The sequence below is a fragment of the Jaculus jaculus genome, chromosome 16, assembly GCF_020740685.1.
Source record: "Jaculus jaculus isolate mJacJac1 chromosome 16, mJacJac1.mat.Y.cur, whole genome shotgun sequence".
Classification (NCBI taxonomy): domain Eukaryota; kingdom Metazoa; phylum Chordata; class Mammalia; order Rodentia; family Dipodidae; genus Jaculus; species Jaculus jaculus.
Window position 1 is genome coordinate 40,437,546 of NC_059117.1, and position 19,469 is coordinate 40,457,014.

Consider the following 19,469-nt stretch of genomic DNA (forward strand, 5'->3'; position numbering starts at 1 on the left):
TTAAGAAAGAAAGAAAACCCAAACCATCTTACATCAGACGAAAAATGTAAAGATACTTTTGGCAAGTATGAGTAATTAATTACTTTAGTAGTTTGTACTTCTATAATGAATGATCTGAGTTGGGATCATAATAAAATACAAAAATATATTCTTAAAGTTCTGGAGAACAGGAACTCAGGGACCAACAGGTAGTTTACTGGTAAGGGTAGTTTGCTCCTAAGCTATCACTCTGAACACTGCATCCTCCAAGAGAAAAAAAGGCACTTTGTCTGCAACAAGCTAAAAAAGCATAAAGGCAAAAATTAATTAACCAGCCAGGACTGAGGAGCTGGCTCAGTGGACAAAGTGCTCACTGCTCAAGCCTGCATGCCTACATTTGATCCCCAGACCCCATATATATGGGCTTCCATAATCCCAGCATGCTGATAGTGAACTAGCAGGCAGAAACAGAAGAACTCCCCAGAAGCTTGCAAAGAGTACAGCAGAGTGAGATCCAGGGAGAAACCCTGCCTCAAACGAAGAAGAAGAAAGATTAAGAGCCAACCTAAAAGTTGTCCTCTGATCTTCACATAACACATGCACTCACATACCTACAAACACACAAGTAATAAGTAAATAAATTTTAAACACCAGAGGCTAGAGTCCCACAAGTCTCTCTCAGTGACCATAGCCACCCCATGTCAGCTCCTAGTCAGGAGGGAAAGGCATACACCCCCACTCCAGTGAGACCCATCTTCACCCCCTTAGCCTGGCAAAAGCCCAAAGATGTGATATGGGCTGGGGGAGATGGTCCCAGACAGACAGACAAACACACACACACAAACACACAGAAACATACATACACAATCCCCAAGAGCATGGGTGCAAGTCACAATGGATGCCTCCTGGCCACTAGGGACAAATCAAGCCCTAATCAGCTAGTCACTCCCTGACATTCTCCTGATTTAGAAAAGAAAAAAAAAAGTATTAACCAATAAACCAAAATATTCCCAGAAGACCCTACTTCCCAACACTGTGGCACTGAGAATTCTAACACGTGAACTTTTAGGAACACATTCAGACCACATTCCCCCATTAGCTGAAGGATATACGGTGGTGAAAACCCTGGCAGTACTTACCAAATGTAAAATACTAATGGTTGGCTGAGTGTGGTGCACATGTTGTAAGCTGAGCACTCCAGAGGCAAAGGCAGAGGATTCCAATTTCAAGGGCAGCATGGGCTACACCATGAGTTTGAGGCCAGCCTGTGCTACACTGCAAGTTTCAGGGCAGCCTAGGTTATATAGCAAGAATCAGTCTCAAAATACATCCCTCATCCTAAAAAAGTGATTAAAATAAAAAACATACACTTTTTGGTCCAGCAACTCCATTTTTTATAATTTCTTACTGCTAAAAATTTCTATACATGAAAAGATCTATACTCAAAAAGATTCACAGTAGCTTCTTTATAATAGGAAAAGTCTATCCATACAATAGACTACTTTGTAGTAATTAAAAACAATAAAGCAAATCTACTACATAATAAAAGATTTTTAAGTAAAAAAGTAGCCAGGCATGGTAGTGCACACCTTTAATCCCAGCACTCGGGAGGCAGAGTTAGGAGGATCTCTGTGAGTTTGAGGCCACCCTGAGAATGCATGGTGAATTCCAAGTCAGCCTGGGCTAGAGTGAGACCCTACCTTGAAAAAAAAAAGAGAGAGGCTTAAAGAGGGTATTTCAGATCCAAGAACATAATCAAGTTTTGATTATCTATAATAAAGTAAGAAATCAGTAATACAAAACATGAAATGTGAGGATAATTTTCAGGTCATCCTCAGATTCAATTCTAGCCAATTTGCTCTTGATTGTGTCAAAGTACATCTGCAAGGATCTCCCAAAAATGAAGAAAATCAGAAATTTATTTTAGTCCAGTAGCTGGGTAGTAGATAACATCTTTCAGCACCGTCTTTCTTTATTTCCTTTTTTTTTTAAATTTTTTTGTTCATTTTTATTTATTTATTTGAGAGTGACAGAGAGAGAAAGAGACAGAGAGAGAATGGGCACACCAGGGCTTCCAGCCACTGCAAATGAACTCCAGACGCGTGCATCCCCTTGTACATCTGGCTAACATGGTTCCTGGAGAATTAAGCCTCGAACCAGGGTCCTTAGGCTTCACAGGCAAGCGCTTAACCACTAAGCCATCTCTCCAGCCCTTCCTTTTTTTTTTTTTCTTGGCTTTTTCCAGGTAGAGTCTCACTCTAGCATAGGTTGACCTAAAACTCACTCTGTAGTTCCAGGCTGGCCTTGAACTCACAGTGATCCTCCTCTCTCTGCCTCCCAACTGCTGGGATTAAAGGCATGCACCACCATGCCTGGCTCAGCACCATATTTCGTAGGCTACAAAAAGGTATTAGAAGTACACAATTATCTAAAAATACTATTAATCAAATTAAGCAAAAATCAGCTAACAAAGGCATAGACAAAGAGGGAATTATCTCCTAGAACATAAGAAAAATGAACAAGGATATTGTTTTTAGGAATGAAACTAAAAATAGCTAGGCTATGAGAGCCCCTACACTAATCTTTCTGTAGCACAAGAGAATCATAGCTTAACATCACTGTTCTCACTCTTTGATAAATAAGGACAATCTTTCATTATCCAGATGTTTCTTCCTGGAAGTTCTGATGAAAAAGATTTGGATATTTCCACCATTATTTCAGACAAAACCATCATTTCTTTCATTCCTAACCCTTTTGAAACAAGAAATTAGAAGTTTACTTTATTACTGCTGATCTGATGTAGGTTTTGTTTGTCCAATAATCTGAATACTGTGATTCCATTTTCAGGAAACTGAAACAGTAATCTTTTCAGATCAAACTTCCACCCAGCAGATTTAGTACAACATTTATCATACCTACCCAAACTGCCAGAGAACAACTCCATCTGCTACAACAAAACTGAGGAAGATAAAGGTCTCCAAACCCTTAATAGCACTTTCCCAAAAAAGGGCCATAAACCTAACGCCACTGACAGAGAAATGCAATCTGCACTTTGCAGACCTAGACAGGAATTGCTTCAATACTATCTTTTCCTCTCTTCCTCACCATAAAAACGACCCACCCCTGGTTGTGATGTACAGATCTATATCCCAAGACTCCTAGGAGATTAGGAACCACAAATTCCAACAAAGACAGGAAACAAGAACTTCGTTCCCACAGAAGCTTTACCACCATGTCACTTCAATGATGACATACCCAGTGAGCACTGAAAAAAGCAAAAACTATACCCCCATCACCAAAAACAGTTTATAACTCAAACTAGATTTAACAACATAATCATCTCTGTCAAACAAAGGTTAGAAGCAGAAGCCTTAACACATAATTGGTCCCAGCCATTCATTTCCTTTTTATTTTGTTTTTTTGGTTTTCTCCTACCTCTGCCTCCCAACCATTTCTGATCACTACTGAGAGGAAATAATTGAAAAGCCCATCAGAAAGCAAACACTGTATCAGAGATGAGTTCACACATGAGGTATGTACCAACAACAGTCCATCAAAGTTGTGGTTCTGGGATTCAAACAAAAAGCATATTTAAAACTGGGCATGGTAGCACAAATCTTTAAACTCAGCAGAGGTAGGACAGCTGTGAGATCAAGGCCAGCTTGGAACTATGGAGTGAGTTCCAGGTCAGCTTTGGCTATAGTGAGACCCTGCCTGGGGGGGGGGGGCACAGAAAGTTTGGGGCTGGAAAGATGGCTCAGCAGTTAAAGATACTTGCCTGTGAAGCCTAAAGACCCAGGTTCAATTCCCCAGGACCCATGTAAGCCAGATGCACAAGATGGCTCATGCATCTGGAATTTGTTTGTGGTGGTTGGAGGCCCTGCCACACCCATCTTTGGATATAATTGAAAGAAAGGGTTAAAAAAGAAAGAACATCTATGGGAATGTTCTACAGAAAACCAAAAAACATTGGATATAATTAAGATAAATTTTCCATCAAAAACTTTGGAGCTTTGTATTTAAATTTATTAGTTTTAAAAATTATTCAGTTAGAGAGTAAAATAATACAAATAAAATTAAATAGCAATTACTCAAAAAACTAGTTCTTTTTATTTTTTATTTCCTGACAGCTTCCATTCTAACAATAAACCATGGTAATTCCCTCCCACCCCCTAACCCCCATGTTCCCCTTCACAAATCTACACTCCATCATATCCCCTCCCTCTCTCCATTATTCTCTCTTTTATTTTGATGTCATCATCTTTTCCTCCTATGGGCTTGTGAAGATAGTGCTAGGCACTGTGAGGTCATGGACATCAAGGCCAATTTCTGTCTGAACAGTTGCACTGTAAGCAGTCCTACCCTTCCTTTGACTATTACATTCTTTCTGTCACCTCTTCCGCAATGGACCCTGAGCCTTGGAAGATGTGATATAGATGTTTCAGTGCTGAACATTTCTCTGTCATGTCTTCTCAGCACTCTGAGAAGTGCCTTTTGAGTCATCCCAGTGGACTAGTTCTTTTTAAAATAAGGGTTTGTTTTTCTCCCAGAAAAGATTTGTATGAAATCTGTTGGTCCTTTATAAGTCTGTATATTGTAATGACATTGTATTTGAAAGCTGAGAACATTCAAAACAAATAGAAACAAATAAAAGGCTTTCTGTTTTTGTTTTTTGAGGTTGCGTCTCACTCTAGCTCAGGCTGACCTGAAACTCATGATCCTCCTACCTCTGCCTCCCAAGTGCTGGGATTAAAGGCTCATGTTACATTTTTAATGCAAGTGAAAAAGAAATTCAACAGTTACTATAGGACATGGAAGAAATAGCAAACCTTCTCATTTCTCAGGGACGCACATGTTGTCTTGTCAAGAAGTACAGGTACATAGGTGCACATCTGCACTCGCCAACAGAACACAGTGAACTGTCAGGACAGAAGTCATGCAGCTCATTCCTACAGCACCTTTCCCAACACTCACTCCCAAATTGTAAGTCTCAGATCTACATGACAGACAGAAAGTACAGGTTAAAGGAAGTGTTAACAATTACTTGGCTTATTTCAATGTGCAACTACATTGCAAACTTCTTGGTAAGAAGTGTTCACTTCAAACAGAAAGAATACCGTTCTCTGCCAAGAGTGGTGGAACACACCTTTAATCCCAGCATTTGGGAGACAGAGGTAGGAGGATCACCATGAGTTCAAGGCCACCCTGAGACTACATAGTGAATTCCAGGTCAGCCTGGGCTAGTGTGAGACCCTACCTCAAAAAAATGAAAAAAAAAAAAATCTGAACCTACCAGAAAGGCTTATACCTATAATCCCAGCATTCAGAAGGCTGAGGACTAAAGGACTGCCATGAGCTCAAAACCAGCCTTGGGTTACACAGTGAGTTCCAGTTCAGCTTGAGCTAGTAGTGAGACTCTGCTTCAAAAATAAATAATAAATTACCATTCTGAGCAGGGCACAGTGGCACATACTTCTCATCGCAGCTTAAGAGGCTGGGGCAGGAGGACTGCGTCCAGCCTGGGCTACCTAGTGAACTCTAGTCCAGTATGGATTATGTGAGGCCTGTCTTTTATTTTTTAAGGGAGGAAGGAGGTGTGCATCTGCAACCCCAGCACTCAGGAGGGAGAAACAGGAGAATCACAATCTCAAGGACAGACTGTCTTACAGAATGAGTTCCAGGACAGTTTGAGCTAAATCATGAGACACTCATGATTCAAAAACAAAAGCACCCATTTGAGAAGTTCTTTCCTATTTTCAATTTAATTTAATTTAGTTATTTGCAAACAGAGAGAGAAAGAGAGGGAAGAGACAGAGAGAGAATGGGTGTGCCAGGGCCTCTAGCCTCTGCAAATGAACTCCAAAGGTATGCTGCCCCTTGTGCATCTGGCTACGTAGGTACTGGGGAATCAAACCTGGGTCCTTGGTTTCACAAGCAAGTGCCTTAACTGCCAAGCCATCTCTGCAGCCCCTTGCCTATTTTTAAAATTAAGTTCTCAGAGCTGGAGAGATGGCTTAGTGGTTAAGGCACTTGTCTGCAAAGCCTAAGCACCCAGATTCAATTCCCCAGTATCCACATAAGCCAGACAGATGCACAAGGTGGCATATACATTTGGAGTACGTCTGCAGTGGCTACAGGCCATGGGGAGCCCATTCACGCATGTGCTCCCCTCTCTCTCTATATATATATATACACATATATCTGCCCCTTTCTCTCTCTCAAATAAATAAAAGTAAAATAAAATTAACTTCTCACCCATATATAATACTGTAAACAAATCCTCTCATTTTCTCCATTAAGCAATAAAAACAGAACTCTTTGATTCATTGCCCTCATTATTATGTTTTTACCCTTATCACCATCCCTTCATGAAAAATACTGTTATATTTTCACATTAGTATACTTCGTGAACATCACAATTCACCTCCTTACAGTTGTAACCTCTGTCTTCACACAGTTTTAAACGAATGCAAAAACAAAAAGATTAAGACCCTCACCATCCTTACCATGAACACTCTTGATATCACAGTGGCAAGAGGCCCTAATGTACCCACTCTCTCCCTTAAAAATCAATACATTTTTTTAAAAAAAATGTCTAATTCAGGGCTGGACAGACGGCTTAGTGGTTAAGGCACTTGCCTGCGAAGCCTAAGGACCCAGGTTCAATTCTCCAGGTCCCACGTAAGCCAGATGCATATTGTGGCACATGCATCTGGAGTTTGTTTGAAGTGGCCAGAGGCCCTGGCACACCCATTTTCTCTCTCTCCCCCTGTATCTAATAAATTAATTAATTAATTAATTAAAAAATTAATTGCCCAATTAAGCTTATTTTAGTTGTTTTGTCATGTTTCCTTATTTTGATGGACAACACTGTTGAGGTAGGTGTCATTGAATGGTGACACCAGGGTAGCATGGAAAAGTATGTCTGTTGACTTGGTTTTTTTTTTTTTTCTTTGCTTTTTTTTTTTTTAAAGCTCACATAGTTTTTATCAATTGAAATGATGTTCATAGATCCCCATATTGACTTGGTTTTTAAATAAAATTACATAGAGGCTTTTCTTATTCTAGCAATCAAGACAAATTCCAAAGTTTAAGGTACTAGTCCTAAACCAGATGCGATGGCTCATGCCTGAAATACTAGGACTCAAGAAACAGTTCTAGGACAGCCTGTACTACAGCACGAGACTCTAATCACAAACATTAGACTATAATCCTGGTTAGATCATTTTAAATTTATTTACTTATTTGTGTGTGTACATGTTTATCAGTGCCACAGTCTGGTAACTGATTTGTAGTAAGAGACCCCATTTCAAAGGTGGACACCTCAAAGTTATCTTCTAACCTTACATGCACATACCATGATGAACAATGATAAACAGACAAGCATAATAATTTTTTAAAAATATTCTATTTACTGGCAAGCAGAGAGAGACAAATACACAGAAAGACAGAGAAGAGAATGGGTACACCAGGGACTCTAGCCACTGTAAACAAACTCTGGATGCATACACCACTTTGCACATCTGGCTTTATGAGGGTACTGGGGAATCCAACCCAGGGTGTTAGGCTTTACGAGCAAGCACTTTAACTGCTGAGCCATCTCTCCAGCCCATAAATAATTTTAAAGACTATATTGTTTTAAATTTATTTATTTAGGGGGGCACACGAAGGTCTCTTGCCACTGTAAACAAATGCCCTTCCTGATATACGTGAGGGACTAAGGACATGCTCAGTGGTTAAAAGCACTCACCTGCAAAGACTAAAAGTTTTCTGCTGAGTATTTTATTAAAAAGGTTGCACACATAGAACCCGTATCCCCTGCCCCAATTCTACTGAGGGTCTTCTTTGGTGGGGTATTTATTGTGGGGACCAAGAAGCCACAGTCTGTCTCTACAGGGGTAGGGGAAAGAAACACAGTTTCTCAAGCTAATGTCACCAACCCTAAGGCTCTCACAATCTCTCCACCCCTAGTCTGAAAAGATTCCTGAGCCTTCTTTGGCAGCCAAGATAGGGGTCTGATTTAGTGTTGCTTTCTTTGAGGTTTGAGTGACCACAGCACCTTTCACCCTTTTCCTTGACCTGGTTTTCAGGCTAGCAGTGGGAGCAATATTTATACCACCATTACCTCTGTAATGACTTCTGGGCCTGGGCAGATGAGGTGGATGTGACCCATCTCATGGTAGACAGTCAGCTTCTCACTTCTTGATGTATTGATGTATACATATTCCCCCCAATATTCTCCTCTATCCCACAGGTGCTGTAGGCCCTAACCACCCACAAGAGCCCTGGAAGAGCCTGGAACTGGGTGCCATTAAGTGCACAGGGCCCTACCTACCCTACACAAGACTCTCAGGGACAGAAGCCCAAGACGAAATATTTTTAAATACATAAACACCTCAGCATAACACCTTAACACACAAAAATAATATGCTTTAGAGTTATCTTCTTCTAGGAAAATTTCTAAGGAAATTAAAGAAACTTTGAAAACACTTATTGAAAAGGTCATATTATTTTTATATTTTCTTATATTGTTGTATTTTTCAATTGAATGAGGGGAGACAAAATAGTTAAAAACTAAAAGACAAAAAAAATAATTTTCCTTAAAGTGACTCCTACATTATAACATCCTCGTGGGTAGTGCTACCTCCACAAGACCTCCACAAAATTGTGCTCATCAAGATGTTGACATCAATGATGGGGTGTGGAGTCACCAAAATAGAAGAGGGTCTTGTTGGAAAGGAGTTCAGTGAAGGGGATTGGGCAAGGTGGGGAGCAAAAGAAAGTATTGATAAGGGATTATGATAACTATGTTATTTTCATATATGAAAACTGTCAATAAAAATTTTTAAGAGGGCTGGGAAAATGGCTCAGCAGTTAAAGGCACTTGTTTGCAAAGCCTGCTGGTGTAGGTTCAGTTTTCCAGTTTCTACGTAAAGCCAGGTACACAAAGTGGCACGGGCATCTGTAGTTCATTTGCAGAAGCAAGATGTCCCATCACACCCATTCTTCTCTCCTTCTTCCTCCTCGCAAATACAAGTATTTTTTAAAAAGGTTTTAGCTAGGTGTGGTGGCACACACTTTTCATCCCAGCACTCGGGAAGCAGAGGTAGGAGAATCACTATGAGTTAGAGGTCACCCGGAGACTACCTTGTAAATTCCAGGTCAGCCTGGGCTACAGCAAGACTCTACTTAAAATAAAAAGTTTTTTTAAAGTAAAGGTTTTAAAAATCAAAAATAAAATAAAATAAAATAAATTTTAGCCCTTTAATTGCTAGAAGCTGTGACTAGAATTAAGGAGATATGGTATGTCAAAAGTACACTTAAGGCCAGGCGTGGTGGCACATGCCTTTAATCCCAGCACCTGGGAGGCAGAGTTAGGAGGATCACCGTAAGTCTGAGGCCACCCTGAGACTATATAGTGAATTCCAGGTCAGCCTGAGCTAGAGTGAGACCCTACCTCCAAAAAAAAAAAAAAAAAGTACACTTAAGGGGCTGGTTAATATGCTTACCTGCAAGGCCCAAGGACATAGGTTTGATTCCTCAGTAACCAAGTAAAGTCAGATACACAAGGTGACACATGCATTTAGCGTTCCTTTGCAGTGGCTAGAGGCTCTGGCATGCCTATTCATTCTCTCTCTTGCTCTCACTCCCTCTCTCACACTCTCTCAAATAATAAATAAATATTTTTAAGTGTACAATTAAAAGTAGGTAGGTATCTTTGTTACTAGACAGTTTATATATAAAAGTCTGAGTCTCTTAAAAAAAAACAGGATTACTAACATCTAAGCATTCTCTATCATTTACTTCATACCATTTAAAGGCTTCACTTGACCCATCTTACTTACAAACTTTGTTCTTTTCTTTTTTAAAAAAAATTTTTGTTTATTTTTATGTATTTATTTGATAGCGACAGACAGAGAAAGAAAAAGGCAGAGAGAGAGGGAGAGAATGGGCTCACCAGGACCTCCAGCCACTGCAAACAAACTCCAGATGCGTGCACCCCCTTGTGCATCTGGCTAACGTGGGTCCTGGGGAATCGAGCCTTGAACCGGGGTCCTTAGGCTTCACAGGCAAACACTTAACCACTAAGCCATCTCTCCAGCCCACAAACTTTGTTCTTTAATCTTATTCCTACTGTGTTTTATTTTCTGCATTCCAATTCACCTTTCAAGAGTCCATTCCAACACCCACCCACCAACATCCCCAGCATTGTTTCTGTGTAGCTGAAAACAAGACACTTCCCACTGATGTTCATTTATATCAGATACAGCCAGGCCTGGGAAGTAGGGTTTTGTCATCTTAACCACCTTTCTTTTCCCAAGCCTCTCACCACTTTTATTTCAAATTATCTGTTTTAATTTAAAAACTTCTATGCCAGGTGTGGTGGCACATGCCTTTGATCCCAGTACTTGGAAGGCTAAGGTAGGAGGGTCACTGTGAGGTCAAGGCCAGCCTAAGACTACATAGTGATTTCTAGGCCAGTCTGGGATAGAGTGAGACCCTACCCAGAAAAAAAGAAGAAAAAAAAAAAAAACCTGGTGCTACCTTGGCAGCTTTCCTTTTTCCCTGGGTGGGCTAATTTTTGTCAAATTACTCTTTATTAAAATATTTTGAGAGAGGGAGAGAAAGAAGCAGACAGAGAGAAAGAGAGAGAGAGAGAATGGCACGCCAGGGCCTCTAGCCTCTGCGAACGAGCTCCAGATGCATGTGCCACCTTATGCGTGTAGTTTACATGGGTACTAGGGAATTGAACCTAGGACCTTAGTCTTTGCAGGCAAGCACCTTAACCGCTAAGTGATTTTTTTTAGCACATGTATCCAACAGCTTTTTACTACTCTAACAAAATGCTCACATTAATAATACAAAAAGCAACACTTTCATGCAGCTAAAAGTGACTGATCTCTGGTCATCTTTATCAGATCACACCTGCTTGTCAATAACTATGTACTCCTAAGGAACACAAAGGGACTTTTTAATGTTTGATCTTAATGTTGCACCCATGCTTTGATTTGTTAAAAGCATGTATGTATGTAGATACATTATTTCTTACTTAATATTTATAGAAAATTACTGAAATTGTTGATTTTTTAAAAAAAACTCAAATATTAAAAGTTCTACAAAGTTTTAACATCAGTTTTTCTTTAAAAAAAAAATCACAGTAACTGTCTCCAAATTTCTTTAGTTTAATTTCAGCTATCAGAAAAAGAACTGTGTAAACCATTTTAATAAAATTTATAATTAAAACTCCCTCATAGCTGGGCATGGTGGCACACACCTTTAATCCCAGCACTTGGGAGGCAGAGGTAGGAGGATTGCCATGAGTTCAAGGCCACCCTGAGACTCCATAGTGAATTCCAGGCCAGCCTGGGCTAGAGTGAGACCCTACCTCAAAAAAACAAAATAAATAAATAAATACGGGTATGGTGGCACATGCCTTTATAATCCCAGCACTGAGGAGGCTGAGGCAGGAGGATTGCCATGAGTTCAAAGCTGGCCTGAGACTACTTAGTGAATTCCAGGTCAGCCTGGACTAGAGCAAAACCCTACCACCAAAACAAGCAAAAAGCTACCTCAAAGACCAAAATCCCAACTCTTAGAGTAACAAATTTAAATAACTTAAATATGTTCATCTAAAATCAAAACAGGCAGTAGTTTTAAAATAAGGTATGTATATTTTTCCTAATATATGCAAATTAAAAATAATTAAGAAACATATTTCAAATCTGAAAATATTTCTACCTATGAAATTCCAAAAGTATGAGTTGTGCTTGTTTCAACAGTACATATCTTAAAACTAGAACATACAGAGATTAGGGTGAGCCCTATACAAGTGTGAGTAAATGGTTTTAATTCAACATTTACTCTGGTCTCTCCCTGCCAGCACCCACCAACACTTACCAAAACAGATCATTTAGTCCAATAGTGTTTTAGTGCATCACCCCTCCACCTCCCCTAGACAGCCTGCCTTTAATATCTGTGTGGACATTCCCATGGCAACACTCACTCACACCAACACTGTTTCCAACTGAAATGAAAGCAGTCAAAACCTAAATGAGTCATTACTACACAGTATATACCTTACTGAATAGAAATTCTTGTTGTCATTATTAGCCTATAATGGAAAAAATATGATCTCTGGAATTTCAGAAATAAATGCGTAATATGATAGGAATAACTAGAAAACACAGTCATGGTAAGCTTATGCACACCATTCTTACTACAGAAAACTGATACGCTCGGCCAAGTAGTTCATTTCAATTATAATTATGAATACTAAGTGCAATTTTTGCTAAACCAGTTTACTGTATCAAATTTTATTTATTTTTAACATGTTGGGTACATGGCTCAAAAAAATCCTAACGAAAAATTATAGCTCAACAAGCTAAAGAGAAATTTGTGGACAGCAGGAGGTAAGTCAGAACACAGGCTTAATCTATAAAGAGAAACCTCCACAGCTTTTTGATATCAAATAAGTAGAAATATTAGCATACAACAAAGCTACAAGGCAGATTGTTATATCAAATTTAAAAATAAAATATGGAAGGTCAAATATGAATACCTTCATTTAAACCATTTCCAAATGTGAAATCATAATTCTTTTGAAAACTTGAAAATTGGGGAAGAATATATATGTATGTGTGTGTATATATGTATATGTAGGCACACACACTTTTTAGTACAAGACGTATTCCAATCAAATTCTTCAAAATAAAAGGTAGAGAAGAATTTTGTTTTGTGGTCATAAGAGAACATCAAGATGGGAGGTCAAATATTTACTTTGAAGACATATACATTTCTTACATAGGTTTTGCCCATTATGAAGCCTCAGAGAAGAGGCAAGTGTACACACAGTAACATTTCATGGAGTGTGCTGATGAAGAATCAAAGACAAAAAAAAAAGCCAAGCCTGACGTCTCTCTGCATGGTGAATAGCTGTTGTTGTTGTTTTTTCTTTTCTTTTTTCTTTGAGGTAGGGTCTCCCTCTAGCCTAGGCTGACCTGGAATTCACTATATAGTCTCAGGCTGGCTTCAAACTCACAACAATCCTCCTACCTCAGCCTCCCATGTGCTGGAATTAAAGGTGTGCGCCAACATGCCCAGCCTGTGAATAGTTTATAAAAGAATAAAAATCAGAAGAATATACAGTAAACCTTATTTATTCCCATATATTATGGAAACTGGACAGTTGCACTAAAAAATTTAATTGTTTCTGCTATAGTTTACTGATCTATATTTATAGGCTAATAAACTAGAACATGAATACACACTTTAATGAAAAATATCTTACTTTTATAAAATTCATAATGAGACCTTTTTCTTTTACATTATCACTTTCTAAACATGAGCTGTTTCAAAAAACTGTATTAAAAAAAGCCAGTACAGGAAACTAAAGAATTTACTTTTCCCAAACACAACTTTTACAACATGAACATGAACTGCCTAATGAATCTTATACTTAGGCTTGTGAAAAGGACCAACTTGCACCTTTCAAAGGTCTCTACCTCTTTGTAAAAATTCCCATACAGTGAAATGTACTAACACAGTTTTTTAAACAGCCGCCCCCCCCCCCCCGTGTGTGTGTGTGTGTGTGTGTGTGTGTGTGTGTGTGTGTTGAGATGGGTAATTTGCAACACTAGGGAGTTGTGAGGATCTTTATATCTTTATAAGCATGATCCTCTATTGTTCAGCCCAGTATGATAAAAAAAAACAGTGCTCATTTATTTTTAAGGTAATCTCTGCATGTGTTTCCTGTTCATTTATTTTCAGTGTCAACCTGAAAATAAGTTTTGATATTCAGAAGTCTTTTCAATTCTTTGAATACACTAATCGATCTTGTCATCAGATATATTCTTAAGCAAACTTCAAAAGTAAAAATCTAGAAAAAGTATTCCATCCTCTAAAAGATACACTAACATATTTTAAAATCCTTTTAGGGACACAAGCAGGTTTGGATGCAATGCCACCTGGTGGCACAGATGGACTCTTGAGTGAACTTAGACTTCAGAAACAGCTATTCCTTAAAATATCCACCATGCCTGTAACTATTCTAGTCTCCTTCAAACAAGTTATTCAGCCTATAGTTTAAAAGGTTTCTTCTTAAAAATTTCAAGATTTTTAAAGTAATTAACAGCTTGTATGTACATATAATTTTCTCAATGTTTAAATAGCATAAAATTAATTTTTTTTCATAAGGCAAATTCTACCAAAGCTTTAATTTTTAAAGGATAAAATGTATAGGGAGGGGACATGGATGGAGTAACCAAGATGCTTTGTAAAATTACACTGTATAATTAATTCCATGGTAAGAATGTTTTTATGGTGTGTTTTGGTGACCTTTTATTACCATCAAGTTCACAATGCTGGTGGGCTGCCTTTTAATCCCTCCGCAGACAAAGGCCCTAAATAAACACAGATCTCTTCCTGGGAAAAAGTCCACTCTGGTTAAATGGTAAGGAAATGAGTAAATCATTAGTAATCTTTAAAGCCAAAGCTATAAACTCAAGTTACCTTAAGTTGAAATGAAAGTGTCCTGCAAGAGTTTCAAAGTTCTGTCACAGATAGAAATCTCCAGCTCTTGACTCCAGACTAGGCGCCAGCTGATAAACAAACAATTTAAGTCAAGAGCTGGAGAATTCCCAGCTTTTTCATTTAATGGCTTTGGCCAAGAGTATTTATTGCCTGCAGTTTTATTCTCACTTAGCTCTAAGAGGAAATTTAAACTCATCATTATCTTAAAGCCCCATATGGGTAGCAGTCAGCTCACCTGAAGCAGCTCCTCTTACCCTGTACTAATTTGAGTCTCTACTAGAAGTGATGTAATAATACAAACTCATTAACCACAGTTTTATGTTGACTTTTTAACAGGCTAAATAAATTTTGTTCAATATAGTTTATATTCCCACTTGGGATAGTAACAATTCCAAAAAGTTTAACTTTACAGTTTTTAGTACAAACTAGCAGCTAAAATGGAAAAGGACAAAGTCATCTCTCTTAGACTATCTCTTTGCGCATGCTCATGTTACTGTTCTCACCACTGTCTATGGGCCACTGACTATCACATCAGGTAACTTTTCTGTATCAAGTGTACTCTTCTTATTCACTTCAACATATCCTGTGTTGATGGTCTATTTCCAGAGTAGACCACAAGGTTTAAGATGTAAATGGTGGACCATGAAAGCTTGTTGATTTTATATGAGTACTAATAATAATATTATAAAAGTTCAACCCAATTAAAAACCGTGTGATAGCATCAAGTATTTTTAAATGTGATTTTTAAAAGTTTGCCATTAAATATTACAGGTCTCAAAGTTAAGACTGTGTGATTGCTCTTACTTCTTTCTCAAAATTGTCATGGAGTTTTAGAAAAACCTCACTTCTGCCCAGGATTTTATATCAAAATAATTATTTTGACTATCTGAATGTTTGCAGATATTTAACAGTAACAATGAAATGGTCTTCCTTAAGATGCTTATCCAATGAAAGAATGATGAAACAAAAAAATTATAGCCTAAGGTAAAGGGTTAATCTGTGAAAAAGAAAAACTTCTCTCCCTCCCACTTCTTAGTTTTCAGAAAGCTTTACAAACCTATCTTGGCTGGAAAAGCCAATTAACTATTTCAGTGTCTGCCAAGACTGTTTTTCTACTCTTTTAAGATATAGACATAGTACACTAAAAATGTTGGCCAGTTTAGAACCAGTATTACTCTCACACATAAGAAAAATAGAAACAATTAAATTAATTAATGGTGAAATTACTTCTAAATTTGGTCTTATACTGAGTTTCTTAAGATTCGTATATGCTTGCATGTGTGTATGTTTGGGCACACATGTCATGGTGACCATGTAGTGGACAGAGGACAATTTCAAGATGGTGGTCCTCTCCTTTCACCTAGTGTGAGCCACAATCTTTCTTCGTTTGCCACTGGGAAGGCCTTACTGGCCAGAGAGTTTCAGGATTCTCTGGACTTCCTCTCACAGCAGTAAATGCACCAGGATTAGAGAGCCAGGTACCACTTTGTTGTCAGGCTTGACATAGCTGCTGAGGTAGGTTTGTCAGGCAAGCACTTTTAACCACTGAGCCATCTCCCTAGCCTTAAGTTTTATTTTTAAAATACTCCCTAACAATGCCCTTGTAGAGGCTGCAATGAATAAATTATGATGGCAATTAACAGCCTATCATGCAACAAAGATACCAGGTACTCTTAAACTGTCTAATAAGCTTCTTAAAAAAAAAAAAAAAAAAAAAAAAAACCTCCTTGCTTTGTATCCCAGGAAGGGAATTTGAGCTAAATACAAAACAACACATCTCTCCACCTTCAGGAAGGTTAAAATCCCTTCAAGATAGGAAAGCAAAAGCATGTTTGCAATTTGAATGTAAATTTAAAATGTTCCGAACTAGAGTATACAAAGGAATGTACAACAAAACAACAAAATAGAATTGTATGGCAAATGTAGACTGATTTAAACTTTACTTCATAGTTTTTAATCTGCTAAGATTATCAAACTTACTTTCTTTAAGAAAATAGGCAACTAGAAAACTGCAAGTGTGTGAACACAGAACAAACCTTTGTCAAATTCCATTCCATCTCTTCTGCCACCTCAGCCCCAATAGTACTCAGGGACCACATTTGTTAAATAAAATAACGATATACATTATGCAAAGCCTAACAGAACTTATTTCACATTGATTAAAATCAATAATGTTAATGGTTAAGAATTAATAAGCCAGGCATGGTGGCACACACCTTTAATCCCAGGACTTGGGAGACAGAGATAGGAGGATCACTGTGAGTTCGTGTGTTCAAGAGCAGCCTGAGACTACACAGTAAATTCCAGGTCAGTCTGGGCTACAGTGAGATTCTACCTCGAACAACCGCCCCCCAAAGGTATTAATAAATTACATAAGCAATGGCTTCAGATTTATTGCTAATTTTATTTCACTTGTAATATAAACATGGCTACGCAGTCCTAAAGGATGTGACCAGACCCAATTGTGTCTAGTTTGACTTACATCCTGAATGGCAATTAAAGGACATTAAAAATATCCTGAGATTACTCCAGGCAGGACCCCTGCCTTATTTGTGCACTTTCTAGTATAGCCATGTGGAGAGAACACAGTGTCCCTCCACCTCAAAGTACAGCCTGGCAAGTGCAATCTTTGTAATGCACGGGTGCTTGACTAGAAATTATACTGCAGTTAAATTTTGGCCTTAGATTTAGAAATGAAAGATGAGAGAGTAAATCTTTAGAAATAAAGTAGGCTATTAGTAATATTATTGTTATAATAATGAATAATGTTTGCAATAATAAAAACATTCTGTTATTTTCTTAGGCTATAAACCATTAGAGCTGTCTTACCTATACTATCTTAAGCAGTGAGTTATTAGTCTTCTCTCATTGTGTTAAGAATTTAATAACTTACAAAGGGATTCCCATCTATGATAACTATTATAAGAGTCATAGTATGCCAAAGAATATTTTTAAAAAATTTTGCTTGTTTCTTTTTCAAGGTACTGTTTCACTCTAGCCCAGGATGACCTAGAATTCACTATGTAGTCTCAGGCTGGCCGGGAATTCACAGCAATCCTTCTACCTCTGCCTCCTGAGTGCTGGGATTAAAGGTGTGAACCACCACGTCTGGCTCCATAAAAAGATTTTCATGGGTACCTCTTCTTCAAAGCCAATTCCAAACAAACTCTGAAATTCATTTACCAAATGTTTCTGAACCACCTGTGCAAATTGTAGAAACTCTGGGGCTAAGATATCCTCTCATCACAAGAAGGATACTTAAAGAATACATGGAAACAAGTAAAATTTTGAGTAAATGTAATTGGCTCAATTTTGTAATGTACTGAAGAATCTAAAGTCATTTCTAAAGAGATGAAATAGGGCAACATTTAAAGTATTTAAAGTATTTTAACTATCTCAGTTACTAAAACTTTAAACAGTACTATCAGATCATGTTTCAACTACCTGATTTAACAAAAAAGAAATGTACTTAGGGCTGGAGAGATGGCTCAGCAGTTAAGGCGTTTGCCTGTAATGGCTAATGACCCAGGTTCAATTCCCTAGTAACCACATAAAGCCAGATACACAAAGTGATGCATGCATCTGGAGTTCGTCTGCAATGGCTAGAGGCCCTGGCACACCTATGTTCTCTCTCTCTCTCCTTGCAAATAAATAAATACAGTATTTTTAAAAGAAAAGAAATGTAGCTAGGTTTAGTGGCTCACACCTGGAATCCCAGCATTCAAAAGGCTGAGACAAGAGTACTGCAATGAGTTCAAGCCTGGGCTATGGAGCAAAACCCTGTTTTGGGAGACACAAGAGAGAGAGAGAGAGAGAGGGAGAAAGAGAACAGAGACAGAGAGCAGAGAGGAAAATAACTCCATTTATCAACTTATTTCAAAATAAAAATGTTATGTTGTTCAGCAACTTCATTTACTGAAGTATATAATTGACATGCCAAAACCCAAGAATACTTAAAGTATAAAATTTGAGGGCTACAGAGATGGATTAGTCTACAAAACCTAAGGACCCAGGTTCAAATCCCCAGTACCCATATGAGCAAGATGCACATGGTGGCACATACACCTGGAATTCGTTTGCAGTGGCTTCAGGCCCTGGTGTGCCCATTCTCTCTATCTGCCTCTTCCTCCCTCCCTCCCTCCCTCCCTCCCTCCCTCCCCACTCTCTCTCTCTGAAATAAATAAAATATTTTTAAAGGTATAAAATTTGATAAGTCTAGGGCTAGAGATATAACTCAGTGGTCAAGGCACTTGCCTGCAAAGCCTAATGACCTGGGTTCAATTCTCCAGTGCCCATGTAAAGATAGATACACAAAGTGGTACATGCATCTGGAGTCCACTTGCAATGTCATTCTCATTTTCTCTCCTTACGAATAAATAATATGATACATCTGGAATAAGTATATCCCATTAAAGTACAATGACCAAGGTAATAAATACTCTATCATCTTCCAAAATTTTCTCATTCCCTTGTCCTGTTGTTGCTGTGTTGTGGCAAGAACACTGAACATGGACTCTATCCATTTAACATTTAAACTTTATTTTTTGAGATGGGGTTTCATTATGTTGCCCAGGATGCCCTTGAACTCAGGATCTTTCTACCTTACCCTCCAGAATGATCGTGCCTGGGTCAAGTACATAACACATAATTGTTAACTATAGGCACTATAGTGTATCTGCAGATCTCTAGAACTCATTCATCTTACATAACAAAAATCAGTTCTTGATGAGGTAAGAATAAAATGTAAGAATAAAGTGAACTGCTATGTAGTCACACGCCATGCGTGAGCATCAAAAAAAGGACTGCCCCCTCAACACATCATAAACCAGGGCAAATTCAGTTCTATGAAATTTGATAAAAGAATTTGCTTTGGGACAGAAATAGCAATGTTTCAGCTGAAAGCCAAGTAAAACTGCCAAGTTATAAACTTCTCTAAGAAAATGTTTTAATAGAAATGCCAA

General features: G+C 38.2%; 1 protein-coding gene across 1 annotated transcript in view; it reads right to left on the reverse strand.

Annotated features, from left to right (window-relative positions):
- The window catches only part of Hibadh (3-hydroxyisobutyrate dehydrogenase), a 127,418-nt gene that overhangs the window by 66,441 nt on the left and 41,508 nt on the right, over positions 1-19,469 (reverse strand). The window lies entirely within an intron of this gene.